This window comes from Euphorbia lathyris, chromosome 9 (assembly GCF_963576675.1).
Source record: "Euphorbia lathyris chromosome 9, ddEupLath1.1, whole genome shotgun sequence".
Taxonomy (NCBI): domain Eukaryota; kingdom Viridiplantae; phylum Streptophyta; class Magnoliopsida; order Malpighiales; family Euphorbiaceae; genus Euphorbia; species Euphorbia lathyris.
The window spans coordinates 29978333-30003492 of NC_088918.1; the positions used below are offsets into that span (position 1 = coordinate 29978333).

The 25160-nt window shown below is 37.6% G+C and overlaps 1 long non-coding RNA gene across 1 annotated transcript; it reads left to right on the top strand.

Annotated features, from left to right (window-relative positions):
- Positions 1–21710: 21710 nt before the first annotated feature.
- On the top strand, positions 21711–23596 carry LOC136206952 (uncharacterized). The gene is made up of 3 exons (XR_010676486.1): positions 21711–22203; positions 22724–22786; positions 23436–23596. It is a non-coding gene; the product is annotated as an uncharacterized lncRNA (long non-coding RNA).
- The last annotated feature ends 1564 nt before the right edge of the window (positions 23597–25160 follow it).

The window sequence follows — 25160 nt, forward strand, 5'->3', positions numbered from 1 at the left end:
CTAACATCCCCTCATGCCCAGCCGCCGTCAAGCGATCCGCAACCCGGTTCTGTTCCCTGAAAATGTGGCTGAACTTTACGAACTCAAAGGAAGGGCAAAGCCTTTTAATAGCTTTGATAAGGTTTCGGCTATTAAGACAAATAGCCTGATTATCAAAAATCATATTGATGGCCTACATGTTATCAGACTCCACAGATAACCTCTTAACCCCCAGGCTTTTGGCAAGCTTGACACCCGAGAGAATACCCCAAAGCTCCGCAGAAAAGGAAGAACCCAACCCCAGGTTCTGGGCAAACCCAGACAGCCAGGCGCCCCCCGCATCTCGAAGAACTCCTCCGGCAGCAATCTTGCCATTGTTAAGGCAGGAGCCATTCGTATTCAACTTCACCACCCCATCTCTCGGCCTGCTCCAACCAACGAGGTGGACCTCTCTTTTCTGGGTAGTCCTGGCAAGGGAATCCCCTTTGAAGCTCACAGTAATAATAGAGAGTTTTTTCGAGAAGAACTCAGGTAAGTTAGGAATAAAAACAGATTTATCACCAAAAATCTCCTCGTTCCTCCACTTCCAAATTTGGTGACAGATGATAGCAAAGAAAATGTCACCATGCTCCATGTTAGCCAGTAATTTCCCACTAACACCATTAGAGAACCAGTCATACTCAGAGTGGGCCATGAAGGAAGAAAGAATGTGGTGTGAGAGAATTTTCTTCCACACCTCTTTACTCTTAGAGCAATCCCTCAGAGCATGGCACAAAGTTTCATCATGGCCTCTGCATCTACTGCAAGCTCCAGAATCCGCCAAGTGCCGTCTGTACCTATCCGAATTAGTAAGCAACATGTCCTTGACTCCCAGCCACAGGAAACTCCTAATACGGTAAGGGACTTTAAGGGCCCAAATGGATTTCCAAGTATCCGAGAAAGGATCGGCCCTGTTGAGGGTAAAAGCTTCAAAGGCTGACTTGTATAATCGGTCATGAACCTTATCATCACTTCATATGTGCGTTATTTTATCACTAGTTAGTAACATATCATAAACATATGATTAGACGTGGAAAAAAAAACTATATTTTGTACAAGTTGGATAAAAAAAATTCAAATATTTCACCGAATTGAAAAATATTAATTTCCAATTCTATTATTAAAAACACATAAAATATGAAAACCTTTTTTTAGAATAACTGATATGCGATTCGATTCCTGCAAAATAAGTGATGTGATATTGGTTATGAAAAAGAGATAATAACCAAATCAACAAGTTTTCCCGATCTATCTTAAGGAATTAATAGAATCAAATAACAAACATAAATTGGTGATAACAAACCAATCCCAAAGAATTAAAGACAATGAAAGGAGATCTGACCTTACACCTTCGAATAATTAAATTGGAACCTGAGTGTTTGGCGATTCACAAGTACCTTACCAAAATACTTGTTCACGATCAAGATAATATTGCAAGAATGATGACCCGGTCTCTCAAGCTCACAATAAAGAATTCAATCCCGGATTGAAAATAATTCCCAAAGGAAAAGAAGAACTTTTGTTCATAAAAATATTGATTTCTCATTGATGAAAATAATGAAGAATACAAGCCTTTATATAGGCTACAAAATAAACCTAAACCTAAACTAAAAAGGAAGTTGAATCCTAGTGCACCAAGGTAAAAGAAATCCTAATTAGACAAGGAAAAACATTAAATTCGTTTTTGTCCTTTAGAGCCCAATTTCAGCCCACTAATTAACATTATTTGGGCCTTTTAATTAGCTAGAAATAAGCCCAATCAAACCTATAAGATTATAGCATTAATTTTAATGAGTCCCAATGGGTTTTGCACATGCCAAACACATGCAAGTCCAAAGCTTCTCTTAAAATATGATCGACCTTTTTACATATCACTATTATGGGCTTGGGCTTGGATACAACACAAAAACACACCATCTTTAATGACTTCGCTAGAATTCATTCCTTGTTTAAAGAAGCTCAAGATGAGTCCATTAAGCATTTGTTGGTCTTTCTTTGCACGATTCTTCGTCATAGGTCCAATTGACAGCTCCAATGGATCCCTCATGCTTCTACTAGGCTCCTTAACTCCAAGCTCCTTTGTTCCATGCTCTTGTGCTTTTGATATCACATCATTCCCTCTCTCTTGAAAAGGATTTGTCCTCAAATCTTCATCTCCTACGTCAAACAAAGATAAATCAGCCACATTAAAAGTTGCATGCACACTATACTCACCTGGCAAGTCGAGCTTGTAGGCATTATCCCCAATTCGTGCGACTACTTGAAATGGACCATCGCCTCTAGGATGTAGCTTTGATTTTCTCTGAGCGGGGAACCTTTCCTTGCGCATATGCAACCACACCCAATCACCGGGTTCAAATAGAACACATTGTCGACCCTTGTTAGCTTGCTTTGCATAATGCTCATTCTTCTTCTCCAGTTGTTGTTTCACTTGTTCATGTAACTTAAGCACCATTTCTGCCTTTTTCTTTCCATCTAAACTTTTCCTTTCATCAACAGGCAAAGGGATCAAGTCTAATGGTGTCAAAGGATTAAAACCATAAACAATTTCAAATGGTGAGAAGTTAGTAGATGAATGTATAGCCCTATTATAAGCGAACTCAATAAATGGTAGGCATTCTTCCCATAACTTAAGATTCTTTTGAATAACTGCCCTAAGAAGTTGTCCTAAAGTTCTATTTACTACTTCGGTTTGACCATCAGTTTGAGGGTGACAAGAAGTAGAAAACAACAGTTTAGTCCCCAATTTATTCCACAAAGTCTTCCAAAAATAGCTTAAAAACTTAGGATCTCTATCACTAACTATACTCTTTGGCATCCCATGCAGACGAACAACCTCTCTAAAGAACAAGTTAGCAATATTAATAGCATCATCAGTTTTATGGCATGGTATGAAATGTGCCATCTTAGAAAAGCGATCTACAACCACAAATATGGAATCATTACCTCTCTTAGACCTAGGTAAAGCCATCACAAAATCCATGGATATAGCAGTCCAAGGTTCATTCGGCACAGGTAATGGAGTGTATAAACCATGAGGCATAACTCTAGACTTAGCTTTCTTACAATTAATACAACTAGCACATATTCTTTCCACATCACGTTTCATATGAGGCCAAAAGAAATGTTCAGAAATCATGTCCAAAGTCTTAGCAACCCCAAAATGCCCCATCAAGCCTCCACCGTGGGCTTCCCTCACAAGAAATTCTCTATGTGAACATTTAGGCATGCATAATCGATTATCTCTAAATAAGTAGCCCTCATGTCTATAAAATTTTCCAAAAGCAGTAAGTTCACAAGCTTTATAAATAGATGCAAAGTCTAGATCATCAACATATAATTCTTTGATATACTCAAATCCTAAACACTTAGCATGCATCACATTCAATAAGCTAACTCTCCTACTTAATGCATCAGCAACTACGTTTTCCTTCCCTGGCTTATACTTAATCACATAAGGAAACGTCTCTATAAATTCCACCCACTTGGCATGTCTTCGGTTCAATTTTTGTTGACCCTTAAGATGTTTCAAGGATTCATGATCGGTGTGGATCACAAACTCTTTAGGCCATACATAATGTTGCCACATTTGCAAAGCCCTAACTAATGCATAGAGTTCTTTATCATAAGTGGGATAGTTTAAGGTTGCACCACTAAGTTTTTCACTAAAGAAGGCTATAGGTCGACCCTCTTGCATTAAAACAGCACCAATCCCTACTCCCGACGCATCACACTCAATTTCAAACGATTTATCAAAGTTTGGAAGTGCTAAAACGGGGGCAGAAGTTAGTCTTGCCTTAAGCATCTCAAAAGCATCCTCTTGTGCGTTGCCCCACTTAAAGCCAACATTCTTTTTTATTACCTCGGTTAGTGGTGCGGCAATGGTACTGAAGTTCTTCACAAACCTCCTATAGAAACTCGCCAAGCCATGAAAGCTCCTCACCTCGGTAACTGAATTTGGCGTTGGCCACTCTTGAATGGCTTTCACCTTTTCAATATCAACAGAAACTCCTTGTGCTGAAACAATAAAACCCAAAAACACAACTTTCTCCATGCAAAATGAGCACTTAGAAAGGTTAGCGTATAATTTCTGTTCTCTCAAAACATCTAATACAACCTTAACATGTTCTATGTGTTCTGCCTCAGATTTAGAATAGATAAGAATGTCATCAAAATAAACAACAACAAATTTACCTATAAACTCTCTCAAAACATGATTCATTAATCTCATGAAAGTACTAGGTGCATTTGTTAAACCGAAAGGCATAACTAACCACTCATATAAACCATGCTTAGTCTTAAAAGTCGTTTTCCATTCATCTCCTAATGACATGCGAATCTGATGGTACCCACTCTTAAGATCTATTTTAGTGAAAATAACAGCCCCATTTAATTCATCCAACATATCATCTAACCTAGGGATAGGATGACGATACTTTACCGTGATTTTATTGACGGCTCTACAATCGATGCACATTCGCCAAGTTCCATCTTTCTTTGGTACTAGGATGACTGGTACAGCACACGGACTCATAGATTCACGAATCAACCCTTTTGCCATTAGTTCCTCGACTTGCCTTTGTAGTTCTTTTGTCTCCTCAGGGTTACTTCTATAGGCTGGTCGATTTGGAATTTGTGCTCCGGGAACAAAGTCAATTTGATGCTCAATTCCTCGAATCGGGGGTAACTTATTAGGCATCTCTTTCGGGGAATAAATCCTTGAATTCCTGCAAAAGAGGGGAAATACTAGAAGGAAGGTTAGACTGACTTACAGAAGATAAACAAAAACTCTTACAATAAAATAATAATAAATTTTTGTTTTCAAAATCAGCTTGCTTTACATCCCTCAATTTAGCATATAAAGATAGATTTTGGCTTTTGTTAATGCTCCTCTCTTTTTCTCTCCTCTCACCCTCATTTCTCGACCTCACTAATGCCTTTTCACTCACCTCTTCTCTCTTCACACCCTCACTGATTTTATCACTCTTATTTTCTCTCGCCTTAACCTTTTCCCTTCTCACAGATTGTTCTTGTAACATTCTTTGCATGTAGAGCTGATCTTCAAACACTTCAGCAGGTGATAAAGGTGGCAAAATATACTCCTTCCCATCCTTAGCAATAGTAAATTTATTTGTTCGACCATGATGTAGTGCTGATCGATCGAATTGCCAAGGCCTCCCCAATAACACATGACATGCTTGCATAGGTACTACATCACATAATACCTCATCAGAAAAAGAACCAATAGAAAAGTTCAGAAGCACCTGTTTAGTAACTTTGAGTTCGTTACTATCATTCAACCATTGTAATCGATAAGGATTGGGATGTGGAATTGTTGATATCCCTAATCGGCTTGCTAACACATTGCTTACCATGTTGCAACAACTTCCTCCATCAATAATTAGTAAGCATGTTTTTCCAAGTATGTTGCAATGAGCATGAAAGATGTGCTCTCGTTGCTCAATGTCACCACTCACTCCCATCTTCAATGTTCTACGAGTGACTAAGTTAACTCCATGTCCTCCTTTACTATCCACCTCTTCTATATCACTACAATCTTCTAAGGTGGGCATATCATCTGATTCATGTTCGGACTCACTTTCGGATATTAACTCACCATGCTTCATAACCATCGCCTTTTGATTCGAACACTCTCTTGCATAGTGCCCTCTCCCTTGGCACTTAAAACACACAATTTCACGAGTTCTTGTGGGTTTTTCAGTAGTTTTGTATTTTGGAGTAGTTCCACCAATTTGCAACTTCCCAAATGCTTTTGAATCAACCTGAGGCGTTTGGTCACTTTTAGAGCTAAATTCAGATTTAGTTTTGAAATTACCTCTTGGATCTGACTTCCATGGAGTGGAAGTAGTGCCTTTGAACTTTGATCTCCCTTTCTCAACCTCTTGAAGTTGTCTCTCAATTTTTATCGCTTTATGGAGCATCTCGTCCATGTGGAAATAAGTTTGTAGCTCAAGAGGGTTGCGAATCTCCCTCTTCATTCCCATGAGAAATCTAACCATGGTAGCTTCCTCATCTTCTTGTATATCAGCTCGGATTAGTGCCATCTCCAATTGTTTGTGATAATCTTCAACAGATTGGTTACCTTGAGACATGGATTGGAGTTCTTTCAACAACTCCTTATAATAGTGAGCCGGCACAAATCTCTTTTTCATGACCTTCTTCAATTCACCCCATGTTCTTATGGGTTCATCACCATCTCTTTTTCTTGTGCGCTTTAATTGGTCCCACCAAACAGCCGCATATTCAGTTAGTTCGGATACTACAAGTTTCACCTTCTTCTCCTCGGAATACTCATGTATGTCAAAGATTGTTTCAACCTTTCGTACCCAATCAAGATACGCCTCTGGGTCACTAGCTCCTCGAAAAGTAGGCATTTTAAGTTTGATAGCATTAAGATTACTATCTTTTCGATCGTTACCCCTTTTTCGGTATCCAAACTGCTCCTCCTCTTCAGACTCGGATAGTTCATCATCAAAATTCAATCTCCCGCGTCCTCCTTTCTTTTGGCTTGATTTCTTTTGGTTTGAAACCAAATCAGCCACAATAGCCCCTAACCTCTTCATCTCACCTACAATAGCTTGTTGCCATTCTTTAGAATCAACATCGTTAACGTTGTCCTTTTTAGGTTCGTTAGACATGACAAAATATATAAAGAATGAAAGAAAAGTGAAATCTAGTCTAAAGCAAGAAAAGAAGAAAAAGAAAGTAAAAGAAGTACCTCACAACCGGTTCAATCACTCTTTTATATTATCTTGATAGATCACAAGGATTATCTCGGGTAATATAAATGCCAATGAAGCAAAAGAATGACAAAATAAAGTAGAGCAGAAACTAGAAGCAAAGAAGACTAATATTGTAACGATAACCAAAGTTTAGCACACTAAGAATAGAATAAAAGACGATTTTCGAAGAAGAGACAAATGTTTGAAAGAAATTTTAAGAATGTGTGTTTAGCATGCAAATTCTAGAAAACTTGTAACTTTAGTACAAACAATGAGCCGATTTTTTTTTTTTTCCTTTTTTTTTTCCTTTTTTTTCCTCTTTTTTTTTTCCTTTTTTTTTCCTTTTTTTTTTCTTTTTTTTTTTTAAACTAGATTGGAATTGATTAACAAATTAAACTTGCACTAATGATTTAGCATGCAAAAAAAAATTGAAGAAATTCACACACATAAATGGGTTTGGCTAGTAAGAATAGAATCCAAAAATAATCAGTTCGCTACAACTAAGAACCTAAATAACTAGATGCAAAGATATGAGGAACTCGATCAATAATTAAAGACTCTAGATTGGGGTAATTTTTTTTTTTTTTTTAATTTCGACAAACAAAACAAAAACAACAAATTCCTTAAGAGCCAAAGCTCTGATACCAATTGATGTGATATTGGTTATGAAAAAGAGATAATAACCAAATCAACAAGTTTTCCCGATCTATCTTAAGGAATTAATAGAATCAAATAACAAACATAAATTGGTGATAACAAACCAATCCCAAAGAATTAAAGACAATGAAAGGAGATCTGACCTTACACCTTCGAATAATTAAATTGGAACCTGAGTGTTTGGCGATTCACAAGTACCTTACCAAAATACTTGTTCACGATCAAGATAATATTGCAAGAATGATGACCCGGTCTCTCAAGCTCACAATAAAGAATTCAATCCCGGATTGAAAATAATTCCCAAAGGAAAAGAAGAACTTTTGTTCATAAAAATATTGATTTCTCATTGATGAAAATAATGAAGAATACAAGCCTTTATATAGGCTACAAAATAAACCTAAACCTAAACTAAAAAGGAAGTTGAATCCTAGTGCACCAAGGTAAAAGAAATCCTAATTAGACAAGGAAAAACATTAAATTCGTTTTTGTCCTTTAGAGCCCAATTTCAGCCCACTAATTAACATTATTTGGGCCTTTTAATTAGCTAGAAATAAGCCCAATCAAACCTATAAGATTATAGCATTAATTTTAATGAGTCCCAATGGGTTTTGCACATGCCAAACACATGCAAGTCCAAAGCTTCTCTTAAAATATGATCGACCTTTTTACATATCACTATTATGGGCTTGGGCTTGGATACAACACAAAAACACACCATCTTTAATGACTTCGCTAGAATTCATTCCTTGTTTAAAGAAGCTCAAGATGAGTCCATTAAGCATTTGTTGGTCTTTCTTTGCACGATTCTTCGTCATAGGTCCAATTGACAGCTCCAATGGATCCCTCATGCTTCTACTAGGCTCCTTAACTCCAAGCTCCTTTGTTCCATGCTCTTGTGCTTTTGATATCACATCAATAAGGATTACATTTTTTTTAATGATGTCTAAAATTGACTAAAATTATCAATGTTAGGAGTAAAATTTCTCTTAACTACCAATATTATGGGTAAAACTGTACCATTTTAAATGTCAGAGGAAAAATTACTTCTGACTCTAAATATTAGGGTATTTGTACATCTTATCCCTAATAAAATAATATATATTGTGAAATTATAGAGGTGCCTTCTATGGTTACTTTGTTTTTGACAAAGTAACATTACTTGGTATGTTTTCACCATTGGATGATGGAGTATAAAATTAATCCAATGGTGAAAACACACAAAGTAAGGCTTACTTTGTAAAAAACAAAGTAAGCATAGCATTTACCAATTATAGAATGTTGTGTATGTATGCACGCTTAAAAAAAATGAATAGATAAAAGGATTAGTAAAACACTCTTATTTTTTGCTGATTGCTTTTAAGATTTTTTTAGAACATTATCAAATGTTTTATATTATAATTGTAATTTTCTTAATATTTTTTTTTTATCTAATGGTTTTTTCAAACCGACAAACAACTAGGTGTATTTCATGTTTTATATTTCTATAATGTATTTAAATAAGGGTTAAGGTGCAAAAATACCCCTAACGTTTTGGGTCAGGAGCAATTTTACCCCTAACGTCTAAAATGGTGCAATTTTGCCCCTAACATTCGTAGTCAAGAGCAATTTTACTCCTAACGTTAGTAATTTGGGTCAATTTCAGACACTATTATAAAATACACATATTTTCATTCATTATTTTGCACCAATTGCATATCAATTCATTCTAAAAAAAAGGATTTCATGTTTTTTGTAATTTAATAATAGAATTGGAGATTAATATTTATAAATTCGGTAAATTTTTTGAAATTTTTTGTCTAATTCGTACAAAAGACATTATATTTTATTATTATTTTTTTTATTTTTTCATATCCCAACATATGTTTATGATTTGTTACTGATAAAATGACGCACATGTGAAGTGTAGATGATAAGATTCATGACCGAGAAAACAGTTTGATGAATTATTTCTGAAATTGATCCAATTTATCAACGTTAGGGGTAAAATTATCTTGGCTATAAACGTTAGGGGTAAAATTGCACCATTTTAGACGTTAGGGGTAAAATTGCTCCTGACGCAAAACGTTAGAGGTATTTTTGCACCTTAACCCTTTAAATAAATTATAAATCCCGTGAATTGCAAGTGTGTAAAACTAGTTATGTATTTTAAATGTGGTGAGATCTTGGGTTAGAAAAAAAGAAATATCTTTTTTTAGAAAAGGAAAAAAAATTCTTAATTTTTTAATTTTTACTTATTTTATTCTATTTTTCTCAATTATGAAATCTTTTTGTCGGTTCTTCTCATCAGAAGATAAGTATTAAATTTTTTTTGTTTGCTTTAATTTTACGGTAATTAATTTATTAGTCCCTATATTTTGACAAAACACACTGTTTAATCCTTGTATTTTCAAAAACACACTATAAGGTCCCTAACTTTTTTCTCAGTTAACTGTTTAGTCCCTAACGTTTTTCTCGGTGAACTGTTTAGTCCCTAACATTGGACTCTCATGAAGATTTTGTTAGTCAATTTGGATTTGCATTCTTCTTTTCTTTTCCTTTAAACTCTAATACATCTGAAATCAACTTTGAGTGTTTTTTTTCTTGATTTTCTTCTTAATCGTTCAAATTCGTAAGCATTGGGTCTTTTCTTTTTCTTGTTCTCCATACAAATAGCTTCTTCTTCTAAATTAGATTTTCTCTTCTAAAGTTTGAAGGTAAATAGTAAAGGGTAATTTAGTCATTTTCGAAGTCATAAACGATAAAAAAATCTAAGAAACAGACGGAAGGACTAAACAGTTCACTGAGAAAAAGGTTAGGGACCTTACCATGTGTTTTTGAAAATACAGAAACTAAACAGTGTGTTTTATCAAAATATAGGGACTAATAAATTAATTACCCTTAATTTTAATAGCAAGTAGTAGTCTAGATTCATCTGTTCTCAGTTATAAATAAAGTTATGTTCTTATTTTTGATAAGTATCTTTACTTTTTTGTTTACTTTAATTTTAATGGCAAACAATATTCTACATTCATTGGGTTCTCTATATAAATAACAAAGTATGTTTTTCTTATATGAAACATTTTTACTTTTCTATTTGCTTTAATTTTAATAGCAATCAGTAGACTAGATTTATTCTCTTCTCTTTTATAAATAACAACGTATGTTCTTCTTATCTGCTGATAAGTATGAAATATTTTTGCTTTTTTATTTGTTTTAATTTTAATGGTAATCAGTAGTCTAGATTCATTCCATTCTCCATTATAAATAGCAAGATATGTATTCTTATCTTCTGGAAACGCTCGTGCACGCACCAACGAACACTGTCAAGTGCTTTGTATTTAGAGGATTTGGCTGTGAAATGATATGGTTGCCTTGTTCACGTGGCTGGTTGGCTCAGTCCTGCCTGAGGGGTTGGGGCTTTCTCTTCACTGCCGCATTTGTTGATAGTTTCTTGAAGCCCAATGTCACCAATTTGTTTTTATGAATAAAAGTTTTTCTTCTTATTTCTTGTTATTTATTGAACCTTTATATGTTATTTTATCCTTCTATATTATTTATTTTCGACAGATATTTACTTGTAGAATAATTTAATGTTTTTTATTTAAATTTTCTATTTTTTAATTAATTATGTATTTTACATGTGGTGAGATTTTGGGTAAAAAAAGGAATTTTTAAATCTTTAAATTTTACTTATTCGGTTCTATTTTTTCAATTATGAAATCCTTAAAGCGGTTCTCTCTTAGTCTTATAATAAGGTCTCTCCTTTCTATCTTCCGATAAGTATTCAATGTATTTTTTTTCCTTTGTTTGTTTCGATTTTAATGATAAGCAGTGGTTTAGATTTATATAAAATAAAGGGATAAGGTACCAAAATAGGCCTAAGGTTTTTGGAGAAGTACCAGTTTAGGTTCAACGTTCAAAATGCACCAATATAGGCTTAACGTTTACAACATAATATCAATTTAGGCTTAACGTTTACAATATGGCATCAATTTAGGCCTCACGTACAAAATAGCACCAATATAGCCTTAACGTTTACAAAATAATACGAATTTAAGCTCAACGTTTACAAAATATATCCAATTTAAGCTAAACGTGACAATTAAATTAACCATATTATAGTAGTACTCCAGTATCTAACAGTCTCTCCCTAAAGTGAGAGTTAGTGCGTCTCTCCCTAAAGTGAGAGTTAGTGGTGTCGTGGTTGGAAGTTTCAACTGCCTCCTTCGTGATTTTGCGGTGGTGCGATCCTTTTACGGCGGGTCGATTTTGTTCCCTGCGGTGTAGTGTGGTAGGCTTTCTTCTTGCTCTCCACTTTTATCTGGTTTTCAATTTCAATTCCTCCCTAGGTTCTGTTCGTTCGCCGGAATTTGTTTGTGGTATTTACACTGGTTGTTCTCTCCCGTCTGGTTTAATGGAGGAATCTCTGGGCAATCTCAATTTGTCTGATGGTGAGGAAGACGCTCTTGACCTGTCTGGTCCATCTTCTAATCCTACTGCTAAGAACCTTGGCCACTCTCTGGTGGGGAGGTTTCTCACAGATAAATCTGTCAATGTGGTAGCAATGAAAGCGAGAATGGCTTCTCTTTGGCGCCCAGGTAGGGGCGTGGCTATCTCGGAAATGGATTCAAACTGCTTTGTATTTGAATTTTTCCACGAAATTGACAGGGCTCGGGTCATTGCTGGTGGTCCGTGGTCTTTTGATAACCACCTGTTGGTTGTTTCGGAATGGCGAGAGGAATCATCTCCTGAACTTGTTCCACTTTTTGAAGCTGCATTTTGGATTCAGGTCTATGATTTGCCGGTTGGTTCGATGTTTGAAGTGGTGGGAAGGCAGATTGGTAACTTCATAGGGCGTTACCAGGAATATGATTTGAATAACAATTTGGGTCTCCGAAGGCAGTATATGCAGATCAGGGTCCTTGTGGATGTGAGGAAACCGTTACGAAGGTGTAAAAAGATCAGAAAAGATCGTGATAACTGGTCTTTTATTATGTTTAAATATGAGAGGCTCACTAGCTTCTGTTATATTTGTGGTATACTTGGGCATACAGAGAGGTTTTGCGAGAAGATATTTACGCTCAAACCAGAGGAGATTAAGCGTGAATGGGGGGACTGGCTTAAAGCTCTGATAAAGAGAGGCGGGGATATAGCTGCAGTAAAATGGTTGAGAAATCCAGGTGTGGTTTCAGTAGATGAGGGCACGGTCAGTCGATGTTCTTATATTCAGTCCAGGGTGCAGAGCTCTGAGCCGGCGCAGGTAATTGAAGGGTCAGAAAATATGGCTGTACACCCGAATATATTATCTGCTGGTAGCGATGGTTCTCGTGTGGCACATCCTGGCCACAATGAGGGAGAGTCGAAGATGGTGGTTGATGGTAAGGACGATGGTATGGAGTTAGTGGATGACCGTAAACGACGTAGAGCTGCCAGTTCTGTTCAGATTCTTCAGGAAGTGGCAGCAGGTGATGTTAGTGGTACCCCGAGGATCCCTATTTCTGTAACATCTACGGATTTAGGATCTTCTCCTGTATCTGAAGCAGCGAGGCCTGAGATCCAGGTCCACCGAGCCCAATGATTTGCCTTAGTTGGAACTGTCGGGGTCTAGGCAACCCTAGGGCGGTTCGATCACTTGGGGATATTCTGAAGTCGAATAAACCTGATCTTGTCTTTCTTATGGAAACTCTGGTTACTAAGGGTTCCATTGATAGTTTGTCTCGGAAGTTTAAGTTTGAAGGTTCTTTTTCTGTGAATTGTAGAGGCCACAGTGGGGGCTTGGCTTTGTTTTGGAGGAATAGTAGTTCAGTATCAATTTCCTCTTATTCGGATCACCATATTGAAGCTCATATTCATGATGCGAAGGGTGGAGATTGGAGGTTTGTCGGTTTTTATGGGTATGCAGATCGTAATCAGCATCGGCATTCTTGGAATCTTCTCCATCAACTGTGTTCAACTTCTATTTTACCTGTCATATTTTTGGGTGACTTCAATTGTATACTGGCACAGTGTGAGAAGTTAGGAGGGACAACTTTTCCGCAGTACCTTATGAACCAGTTTAAGGAAGCGGTTGTCACCAACGACCTTACTGATCTTGTGCTATATGGAAGCTTGTTTACCTAGGAGCGTAGTAGGGGATCGGCATTCTGGATTCGTGAGAAATTAGACCGTGCACTAGCGTCCCCATCTTGGTGCTCCCGTTTTCAAGGGTATCGGTTGTCTACAGTGGCCACTGCTTATTCTGATCACCTCCCGTTGCTTCTTGAAACGGAGTACAAATTAGTCACAGCTCGACGTCGTCGGTTTAAATTTGAGCGTGAATGGCTGCTTGAAGATGAGTTCTCGGAGTTTGTTCGAGCGGGTTGGTTGCGGGGCAGCAGGGTTAATCTGGATACTAAATTGGCTGCTTGTGCTAGTAATATGGAGCAATGGGACAGGGATTACAGAGCTCGATTTAGTAAACGAGTTGCGGGCTGTAAACTGACTATTAACAACTTGGTTGATAAGACAGATCCCGCTTCAGTAACGGTTTTCTTTGAGGCAAAGAGGCAACTGAATATGCTTTTAGAAGCAGAGGCTGTTCATTGGCAACAAAGGGCAAAAACATTCTGGTTAAAAAGTGGAGATCAGAACTCCCGATTCTTTCATGCCTCAGTCTGTGTCAGACAGGAACAAAATGCAATCCATCGGCTTTGTGATAATACAGGTAACTTTACTTCTGATGCGGATGGCCTCTGTAATTTAGTCCATGACTATTTTACTACTGTTTTTGCTCCTTCTTCTATTTCTTCTTTTGGGATTGTTGAGGCTGTTCCGGCTGGTGTTACTGATGAAATGAATGATGGTTTGATAGCTCCGTTTACTTATGAGGAGTTCAAAACGGCTATTTTCCATATGCATCCCGATAAGTCGCCGGGTCCGGATGGATTAAGCCCTGGATTTTTTCAATTTTTTTGGGCTGATATTAGTATGGAAGTTTTTCAGGCATGTTCAGGGTATTTAGCTCGATTCGAATTCCCTGCAAATCTCAATGATACAATTGTGGTGTTACTGCCTAAAGTCAATCAGCCAGAATATATCAAGGATCTAAGGACAATTTATTTCTGCAATGTCTTATACAAACTTATTGCCAAAGTGCTGGCTAATCGGTTAAAATTGGTGCTGCCTGGTTTAATTAGTGAATTTCAATCTGCTTTTGTCCCTGGCAGGTCCATCACTGATAGTATTGTGATAGCCTTTAAAGCTATGCATCACATGAAGAGGAAGAATAGAGGCTTAGTGGGAGAGGTTGCCCTCAAAATTGACATAAGCAAGGCTTACGATAGGGTGGATTGGGGTTTTCTGCAGGCTGTCCTTCAAAGAATGGGTTTTCATGAAACGTGGATCCGATGGATAATGTTGTGTGTTACAACTGTGGAATACTCTGTTTCTGTTAATCAACAGTTGGTTGGACCTATAAGGCCTGGGCGCGGCCTCAGACAAGGGGATCCTATCTCCCCATATTTGTTCATCATCTGTACTGAAGTACTCTCTAGAATGCTTCAAAAGGCTGAGTTGGAGGGTTATATCCATGGTTGCCGTATTGCTAGAGGAGCCCCGTCGGTATCTCATTTATTTTTTGCAGATGACAACTTCATCTTTTTCAAAGCAACGCAGGGGGAATGTGAGCACATAGCTAGTATTCTTCACAGTTATGAATTTGTATCTGGTCAGGCAGTTAATCACTAGAAATCTGGAATCTTCTTTAGTCCCAATGTGCCTACTGACGCACAAGCTGAACTCAGCGACCGGTTACAAATTCATGCGCCTCTTGATACTGGGAGGTATTTGGGGTTGCCGTCTCTGATTGGGAGGTCGAAAACAGCCATCTTCAGTTTCCTAAAGGATAGATTACGGAAAAGGTTGTGTAATTGGAGCCTTCGGTTCTTGTCATCTGCTGGAAAGGAAGTTCTCCTAAAAACTGTAGCACAAGCATTGCCAACGTTCTGTATGAGTGTGTTTTTGCTTCCCAAATCCATTTGTGATGATCTACAGAAGTTGATGAACTCGTTCTGGTGGGGAATGAAAGCAGGAGGTCGTCGTTGGATCCATTGGTTTGAATGGTCTCGGCTTTGTTCCAGAAAAGAGAATGGCGGGTTAGGCTTTAGGGACCTTCATAACTTCAACCTTGCTTTAGTAGGGAAGCAGAGGTGGAAGTTTCTCACTGAACCACACACTTTGGTAAGCAGAATTATTAAAGCTAAATATTTCATCAATGAATCTTTCCTATCCTCTAAGCTGGGAAATAATCCTAGTTATGTTTGGGGGAGTGTGTGGCGTTCGATTAAGGTTCTTAAGTTAGGGATCAGATGGAACATTGGTGATGGCAGTTTGATATCGGTTTGGCGGGACCCTTGGTTAAAAGAGAGGGATGGATTCCGTGTTGAGTCGCCAATATGCCCTGGTTCTGAAAATGCAGTAGTGGCTGATCTCTTTATAGCTGGTACTCGTATTTGGGATCGAGGTAAGCTTCTGCATTTATTTTCCGCCTCCGAAGCTGAGGAGATTGGTAATCGAGTTATCCCTTTTAGACAGGTGGCTGACCAACAGATATGGCACTATACTAGATCAGGTATCTACTCTAGCAAATCTGGTTATAGAATTCTTACTGATACCCAAGCTTCTATTGCTGCTAGCAATATTGGATGGAAGCGGGTTTGGGAGACGGAATTGCCACCTAAAATCAAATCCTTCCTTTGGAAAATTGGAACGCGTTGCCTTCCTACGAGATATCGCCTTTCTACTCGTCGGGTACCTATACCAATCCATTGTCCTTTTTTCCATATGGATGTTGAATATGAGTTCCATCTCTTTGTGAATTGTGTGTATGCCCAAGAATGCTGGTTGCTAAATAATGTGGATATTGCAATCTTTACTCATGATCAGTTTAGCGATTCATTGCTGTCTGTGTTTGCTACATCTAGTATGGAAGTACGGGTGAAGGTGGGCTTGACGTTATGGGCAATTTGGTCCCAACGTAATGCACTTATCTGGAGATCAGAAGTTATTCATCCAGGTCCTGCTGTCCGTTTTGCTGGTTTTGCTGTTCAGGAGTGGCGGCAACAGCAGCAGCGAGTTCGTCGTTCAGCAACAGAGGGTTCGGCGGTCAGCAGTAACTCGGACTCGATCAGGTGGCGTCACCCTCCTTCCGGCTGGGTAAAGTGTAATTCTGATGGCGCCGGCCGGAGCAGTACCGGTGATCGGAGGGGAAAGGTTTTGACTCCTATCTAGGCAAGTTCGATCACGATTACACGCCGAGTTGTGTAACTCAGCTAAATCGGTGCTGACCGTACCTTCGGAGGAAAAGGAATTTTCCGATGACGAAGTAGTCCAACTAAATACAAGCTCAGAGGAAGAAGTCAAATTAAAAAATTCAGAGGTTGATTCAGAGGACGAAGAAGAGCTCCTAAACATTCAGAAAAAGTAGAATGAAGAAGATAAACTTACATGAAAATGAAGCTCCGAGGATTCTGAAACTATGAGAAAAGCTCTGTAAATGAAAACGCAAAGGAAAATGGAGAAATGAGGAAGAAAGAGAAAGTGGGAAATGAAGAAAACGTTTTCTCTTTCCTTGAGCGGCGGGCCTATGATGCGTGTCATCCATCAATTGGCATCGAACAGAGTGCTCATTAATGTAGGTAATCATGACGGCGCACAAAGAAGCTCAAAAGCCCTAAAGGACTTTAATGGAACTTTGGGGGGGCTTCTGATAACATTGTGATATTATCCTAAGGATCAAAAGGGATATTCGCCTAAAGAACGCCACGTGTTGGTCGCCTGATACAAGAATTCCGCGGCGTATCGAAGTAAAGAGATCCGACGGGCGGATCACCTAGGACTCGCCAAGAGAAACCCGCAGGCGAACCTGAGGGGCGAATCTCCATAAGCTCTCAATCCGCCATTAGAACGGGTGGGCCGATCCACAATAAAGACCATTAATGAGCTATCAATTAGCTAACCGCCAGCTTAAGGGTAACTTGTAACCGCCATTAATGAAGCATTAATGGAGACTTTCTAGTTACTGGAAGTTACAACTTCATAGCTATATATAGCATGTGTAACATTATCTCTAACACCCTCTCAAGTCGAAGGTGAGCACGAACAAAAAGGTGAGAGCGAAGCGGGTAGTAGCTAGCGGCTTAGTGAGAATATCCGCAACTTGGTCATTAGTTAGAATGAAACGAACGTCGAGAAATCCATTTTGAACTTGTTCACGAACAAAATGATAATCAAGCTGAATGTGCTTTTTTCGAGCATGAAACACTGATTCGAAGTGAGATAGATTGCTCCAACGTTATCACACCAAAGCTGAACATGTGTATATGAAAGCCCAAGTCCGAGAGCAAAGCTTTAAACCATAGAATCTCAGGTGTGGCATTAGCAACAACTTTATATTCACTTTTAGTGGAGGATTGAGCAATTGTTGGTTGTTTGCGAGCCTATCAGGAGACAATGCTTGAGCCAAGATAGACATAGAAACACATATGTTGATCTTCTTTCATCAGGGAACCTATCCCAATCATTGTTAGAGTAACAATGGATGTGATTTATTGGTTTAATAGACATGACTATCCCAAACTCAGATGTTCCTTGAATGTAGTAAAGGATTCGTTTGACACTTTTCCAATGCTGATCAGTGGGACAATGAAGAATTTGACATAGTTTGTTGATTGCAAATACAATATCATGATGCGTGAATGTTGAATACTGAAGTGCTCCCACAATGCTTCTGTATTCATCTCCTAAAGCCAAGTTGGTGCCAGGATCTTTGGAGAGAGAGTTGGCGTAGTAGCCATGGGTGTTAATGTAGGTTTAGAGTTAACCATCTTAACCCTGTCAAGAATTTCAGCCATATACTTGGCATGCCACATGTGAATTCCATCTTTCTCATATCGAATCTCAATGCCCAGAAAATATTATGCATTACCGAGGTTGTGAATGGGGAATTCCTATTTAATGCTTGCAATAGTGCTGGTAATATGTGCAGGAATACTGCTTGTGATGATGATATCATCCATATAGAACAGTCTTCTTAGTTTTCGTACGTTGAATGAAGAGAGAGTAGTAAGCCTGTGACATCTTGAAACCAAGTGAGAGTAAGAACGTTTGGAGACAAGCGAGCCATTCACGTGGTGCCTGTTTTAATTCATAGAGACTCTTTTTGAGATGACAAATATGTTCCAATTTGTCAGGATCCTTGAACCCCTATAGTTGTTCCATAAAAATGGTCTCAAACAAGTTTCCATAAAGAAACGCATTTGAGACATCAAGTTGATTAATGAACCATCCATGAGCTGTTGCAATGGAGAAAACTGATCTGATTGTTGTAGCTTTGACCACAGGACTAAATGTTTGTAATTGATGCCTGATTGCTAAGTGAATCCTCGTGCCACGAAACGAGCTTTGTGTCTATCAATGGTTCCATCAGACTTCTTCTTTGTGCGAAATAACCATCGGAAAGTAATGACATATTGATGTTTGGGATGAGGAACTAGTTGACAGGTGTCATTGCCAAGAAGTGCTTGAATCTCTTCAGAAATTTCCTTGCGCCATTTTGGTAGATTGTTGGCCTTGCCAAAATAGGTGGCATCAAATGCGCCACTTGGGTGAGTGGCAAGAAGAGCCTCCAAATGCCCTTTGGAATGTAGCATGGAATAATGAAGCTGCATGTTATGCTAACGAACTGGACTAATCAATACTATGGAACTAGACTAAGTACCAATTGTAGGGAGGTGAATAGGTGATGAAGTTGGCACAACTTTTATGCACTGTAGATTATGTCGCGATAGGTGTCATATGGTCGTTTAAAGTATTCAGTTTTGGTGTAGCTGATGTAGTGAGTTTCGGAGAATCGATAGGCGTGGTAGGCATGTTATGAGCCCCAGAGATTGGCACAAGTGTGGATCACATAACAGGTTATGAAGTCCTCAGTGGAACCAGAGGATCAATATCCGTTTTTCGGAATCTGAAGGAACATTTCGAGCAGTAGAACCCAAGGTGGAGTTCACAGGTGTAGTGGGTTGTGAAGAAGAAGAAGAATTAGAAGAAGATGGTGTAGGATTGGGAATAGAGAAGTTACCTGGATATAGGTCGAGTAAAGATGGAAGTTGATATGATGTTCTTTCCAACTGGATATGAGTGGATGATGTTGATAAAGCAGCTAACGAGGCAGGAAACACATCTTCAGTATACTGAACAAATTTGCAAATATATACTCGACTAGTAGCAAAATTAAGACAAATATCCCTAGAGTGATTTGCAGAAGGACCCAGATAGACACACAACTTAGATCTAAATTCAAACTTGTGTTGATTATGTGGGCAAAGTACATGATATATTCCACTTCCAAAGATACGTAATGATGAATAATCAGGTTGTTTGATATAAAACAAGAGATATGGTGATTTGTTTTTTGGAACTTTAGTAGGTAGACTATTGATTAATCTTATGATGTGAAGCATAACATAGTTCAAATTTTTTAATGATAGAGATGCATTGGTTAATAGGATAAGGCAAATGTCAACTACATGCCTGATTTTTCTTTCAGTAATGCCATTTTGAGCATGTCTATAAGGACACGCAATTTTGTGCATAATGCAATGGCTTCTAAGGAAGGGTTGTAATTTTTGAAATTCTCCCCCAAGATTAGAATATAAGTTTTTAACTCTTGCACTATATTGATTAGAGATCATGGCATAAAAATTACAAAAGGTAGAAAAAGCCTCACTCTTATTTTTTAAACAGAAAAGCCATCCAAATCTAGTGAATTCATTAATAATAATTAAAAAATAATGGTGGCCAAGACAAGATAACACTAGAGATGGCCCCTAAACATTCAGGTGTAAATTTTAAAAAATAAATGTACTGCAACGATTAATGGAAGGTAACGCAGTTATAGTTAGCTTGCCTAAAGGATAAAAAGAACAACTACTAACTGGACTTGAAGAAGATAAATTGCATTTTTAACTGTGCTGACTGTCTGATTCTGACAATGTCCAAGCCGTACATGCCACCTTTCAAAAGACACCTTCTCTCCTACCATCGCCTCCTTCAGGGTGGGTGGAAGCACATATAGCCCATCTTTACTCGGGCTGCGTAATAGGATTTCCCCAATTGTTTGGTCATTTACAAGAAAATGGTTAGGCCAAAATTTAAAGAAACAAGAGTTATGACGAGAGAACTTTTGAAAATATAAAAAGGATTTAGTGAGTTTAGGAAAAAGCAAAGCAACATTAATTTGAAGATTATTTATGCGAGTTTGTCCAAAGTGAGAAATTTTCAGACATTGACCATTATCGAATTGCACAGTATTACAACCTTGATAAGGATGCATCTACTGGAGCTGATTTGGATCAGATGTCATATAATTGGTGGCACCAGTGTCAGGACACTAGGGTTGAGTGGGACCAGAGAATGGATTCTGAGGTTGCTGACATGTCATATGTGCTTAAGGACCCGATTTATAGTTTTGAGGAGGATTTTTTTTTGGACATTTGCACTTGTGAGCCTAGTGGCTAGGTTCTCCATAATTTAAGCACTTACCACCCCTTCTCTTCTTCTGATTATGTTTCTTTGGTTGCGGTGATGCAACAGTGGAAACATTAGCTTCCCGAGGTGCAGATATACCAATAGAGGATATCAACTCATATTTTATTTTTGTAGTTTGAAGCATGCCCTTAATAATTTTTAAGATATCCAGGAGTTCATAATAATCAATATTTGTGCCCTTCTGAGTGATGAGATTCTGAATAGTGGAGCGATATTCTTCACCCAAATTCAACATACAAACAAACAATCCAATATCAAAATTTACATGGGATATAGTTTTTGATGAAAAATCTTGAGTACAACATGAAATCTTAAAAATTCTCCATCCTTTGGAAGTAATGTTGTCAATGGCTTACTAGAAGATAAAAGTTGAGTGAAAAGGCAGACGAATAACCTATAGTCGTTTGAGATCGTCAACTATTATGGACTATCCGCTAGCCTAGACCAACCTATGGCTTTCGTCTCATGGTGAGTTTTCCAACCAAAGGCTTTAAAAATAGCCTTGTTAAGGGTGTGGATGGGCTTGGCCAATACTGTAATACCCGATATTATTGAATCTAAGTTTGAAGCTTAATTTAACTAAATTAAGATTTAATTAGAAGCTAAATTATAAAGTTACAATTAGTTTTGGGTAATAAGTTTTATATTTTTAACCAAGGAGGGACTGAGTAGCATTTTATCCAATATTAAGGAAGAATTGTCTACATAAATCGCAGACTTCCTCTTCTTCCTCCTTGAACTCAAGTTCATCCACCTTCAATCTTCAAATCACCATAACTCCCTCAATTCTTAACTGTTTTCTGCGTTCCATATACCGAAACGAAGCTCTCATCATGTAGTTCAAGTTTGTGTAAGTTTTAGGAAGTGATTTTATGTGTTTCAAGAGCAGTCAAGGGAAGAATATTCGTCACTTTGGCTGCCCCTCCTATTTCTTCATTTTCTGCTCTTATTTTCGCGATTCTGACCCCAAAAACGGACTCAAAAGGTCTGAAAACCTTTGGGTAGGTCGGTAATTGAGGCATGCAAGGGTGATTTTCCGTTGATCGGAGACTCACCGGAAACCGACAATCTTCTCCAATTTTCAACTTTTCCGGTAAATTAGACGTTTCAAAGGTGTTTCAAGGTCAATGATAGTATAAGGAGTAAGGTGACATAACCGGTTTCTTCATTTGTTAAACTCGAGTTTCCCGACCGACGGATTCCGGTGACCGGCTCCGGTGAGGTATGAAGTTGACAGAAAATTTTCCTTTTTATTTCGGAACACTCTAAATAGTCTTTAAAGCAACTTTAATTCTTGGACCATCATCAAATTATGTATTGTTTGGCCTCTATAAATTATAAAAGTGAATTTGTTAATTAGAGGTTAAGAAAATTATGTTGTTTATGGTAGAAGATTTATATTTAGAGTCTAAATTACATAAATTTCATAATTATAAGTTGAGATTTTATTAATGATGAATTAGTTTGATAATGTATAATTAATTATGAAATTGTCGGATGATTGATGTCCAACCGGGTTGATAAATTGCAGTCTATGGAGTCCCGGTTTGGACTTTGGATATTTTCGAATATAGAAGTGTATTTTATTACAGGGTTGACCTAGTTAATACTAGGGGAATGTCCATATTACAGAGGAGATTCTGCCGAATTTTTGATAGAATCTCCGTAAAACACAATTAATTAATTCAAATATTATATTTTCTAAACATAGATAGATTCTAAATATATTCTGTACCTTTTAGATACACATCCGATAGGAGGAGGAGCTCCACCAGAGAGCTAGGACTGTCAGCTAGGAGTCACCAGTGAGTTAATTATATGTTATGCATTTTTAATTTAGCATTTGCATTCATAATAAATGATTTCATGATATTCCAAGTAAAGTATTAATTTTACTTATAAAAGTGTCTTATTGTTTATAATAATTTATACGTAATTATTTGTGGATAAATACGTGTTATGGACATGCTTCCTGGTGAGCGGCATCAGGACCTTGTGCGCACAGGTAGTATCGGGTTATTGGATAGTGATGATACTAATATTGTTAATGTTGTGATATATGGATAAGCTCGATTGAGATATTCTCGGGCTATATGATATGTGGATTTTGGATTTTAAGTGAGGCTGGGTACGGAATCGGTTGAGTTATTCTCGGTCCTCTAGCTAACTGGACGTGTGGTCGGTTGAGTTATTCTCGGTCCCCCAGTTATTGGATAAAAGTGATATGGTGATTATTGGTGGATTATTAGACTGTGTATTGAGGTTTAGGGTCCAACACGTATTAAACCACTTATCTATTTATTTACAAGACAATTTTATGAAAAGCATATTGTGTGCCTACTTATATTATATATATAATAATTATTATTATTGTGTGTGACATAAATGTTAAATTACTCATGCATTGCATATAATTAATTCACTATGGGAGGTTTGACTCCTTTAATTTTTCAGGTGACTAGAAGTCTCTTGCAGCCCAATATCTTCTTCCGGGCGGCACATTTATCTTTATTTGTATAATCCTTCTAGCTAATATAAAATTTTAATTCTAGACCGCGGTACCAGATGTACGAGTATTTATTAAATTATATTGGGCAATGACTTAATGTTTAATACTTTTAAATATTTTATTTAAAAATAAAATTATGTAATTGATTAGCTAAGTTCATTTAGGCTTGCTACGGGTTCCGGTAGCTTAAGCTTACCCGTTCCCTAGCGCCGGTCACGGTCCGTGGGATGGGTCTTGACAAAGTTGGTATCAGAGCTTAGGTTAGAGATTGTATGACCTAGGATGATAGAAAATACGGATACTGCGGAAATAGGTTTCGAATTCGTCTTTGGCGGTCTTCTTATAACTAGAGTTTAGCGTACCGTAAGAGTCTGTTATTTTCTAATCCTTCCTTATAAATTCACATAATGAGGCAATCGATATCTAAATTAGTTTAAACCGAACTAGTAAATGAACTAATTACACGTGATCTTGATTATGAGATTTTGTTCGCAAAAAGTGTAATGATTTATTACCCCAACTACCTCCTCAAAGATGTAGATGTAGATTTAGAAGGCAAATGAACTAGAGGACTAAATAAGTGGAATCTCATTTGAACCAACAAGTTCGGCAAGGAGAAATAATTTTCTCTAGAAATGTCGACGATTTAAAATTCAATCAGTTATTTTTCATTGTCCTTCATCTGTTCTATTAGTATTACATTTCTCCTCAAACTTCGGCCTACCGAACTGCTATTATATTTTCTTATGAATTGTGACTTCAATGCCTTACATTAAAGCTTATCTCATTTTGCCCTCAACTCCTAAAGTGCGACACATATATCCATAATTTGGTTTGTTTTCTTTCATATCTCTAACGAACCTAGAACTTATTAACCATATTGATCATCTGTTAACCTTCGTAGCACACACACAACTATTTGTTGGTCCCGTGTGATTAGTTCCAAGGGGGGGTTAGGAACTAATGTAACTTTTTCGCTTAATTATGCTGACGTAATCAATTCTTTAAGTTACTTAACTTAGTTTAGGTCAGCACAGCCGAGAGATGTAAGACAACTTTAGTCAGATGCTGACTAGAACTGTTTTACTTGTGAGTTGGAAATTAACACTTGAGGTCAGCTTCCAACTCAGCACCAAGATTACTCAGTGTCAGCTTTTACAATTTATATCCTGAGCGATTTAATCAAGCAACACATATATAGATATATTGAGAGAGAGTTAGAAATTACTCAGCACGACTTATCCTGGTTCGGCCTCTCCGCCTAGGTCCAGTCCCCAGAGTCCCTCCGGGATTTTTCAATCCAATACTGAGCTCTTTAAAGGTAGAGCACAGACCGTTTACAAGGCAGTTGAATATGCAAAAGTACCTTCCTCTATTCGTCTACTCAACTCCTACTAAATGCTATAACTGAATACCTAGATTTCTCTACCGCTGAGTACTCAGCACCACTCTCTCAATTTTTACAATTGATACAAACTTGTTCTTTCTAGATGAAGAACACTTTAGATGATTACAAAATCAATCTAGCTTTTACACAGAGATAGAAATTTGGTGTAAGATCTTTTTCTTGTTTGAATGTGCTTTGTATGTATATACTTTTTTTTCTCTTTTGTTTTTCAGCAATCGGCAATTTGTCCAAGTGATGGACTTGTCCTTTTATAGTTGAAATC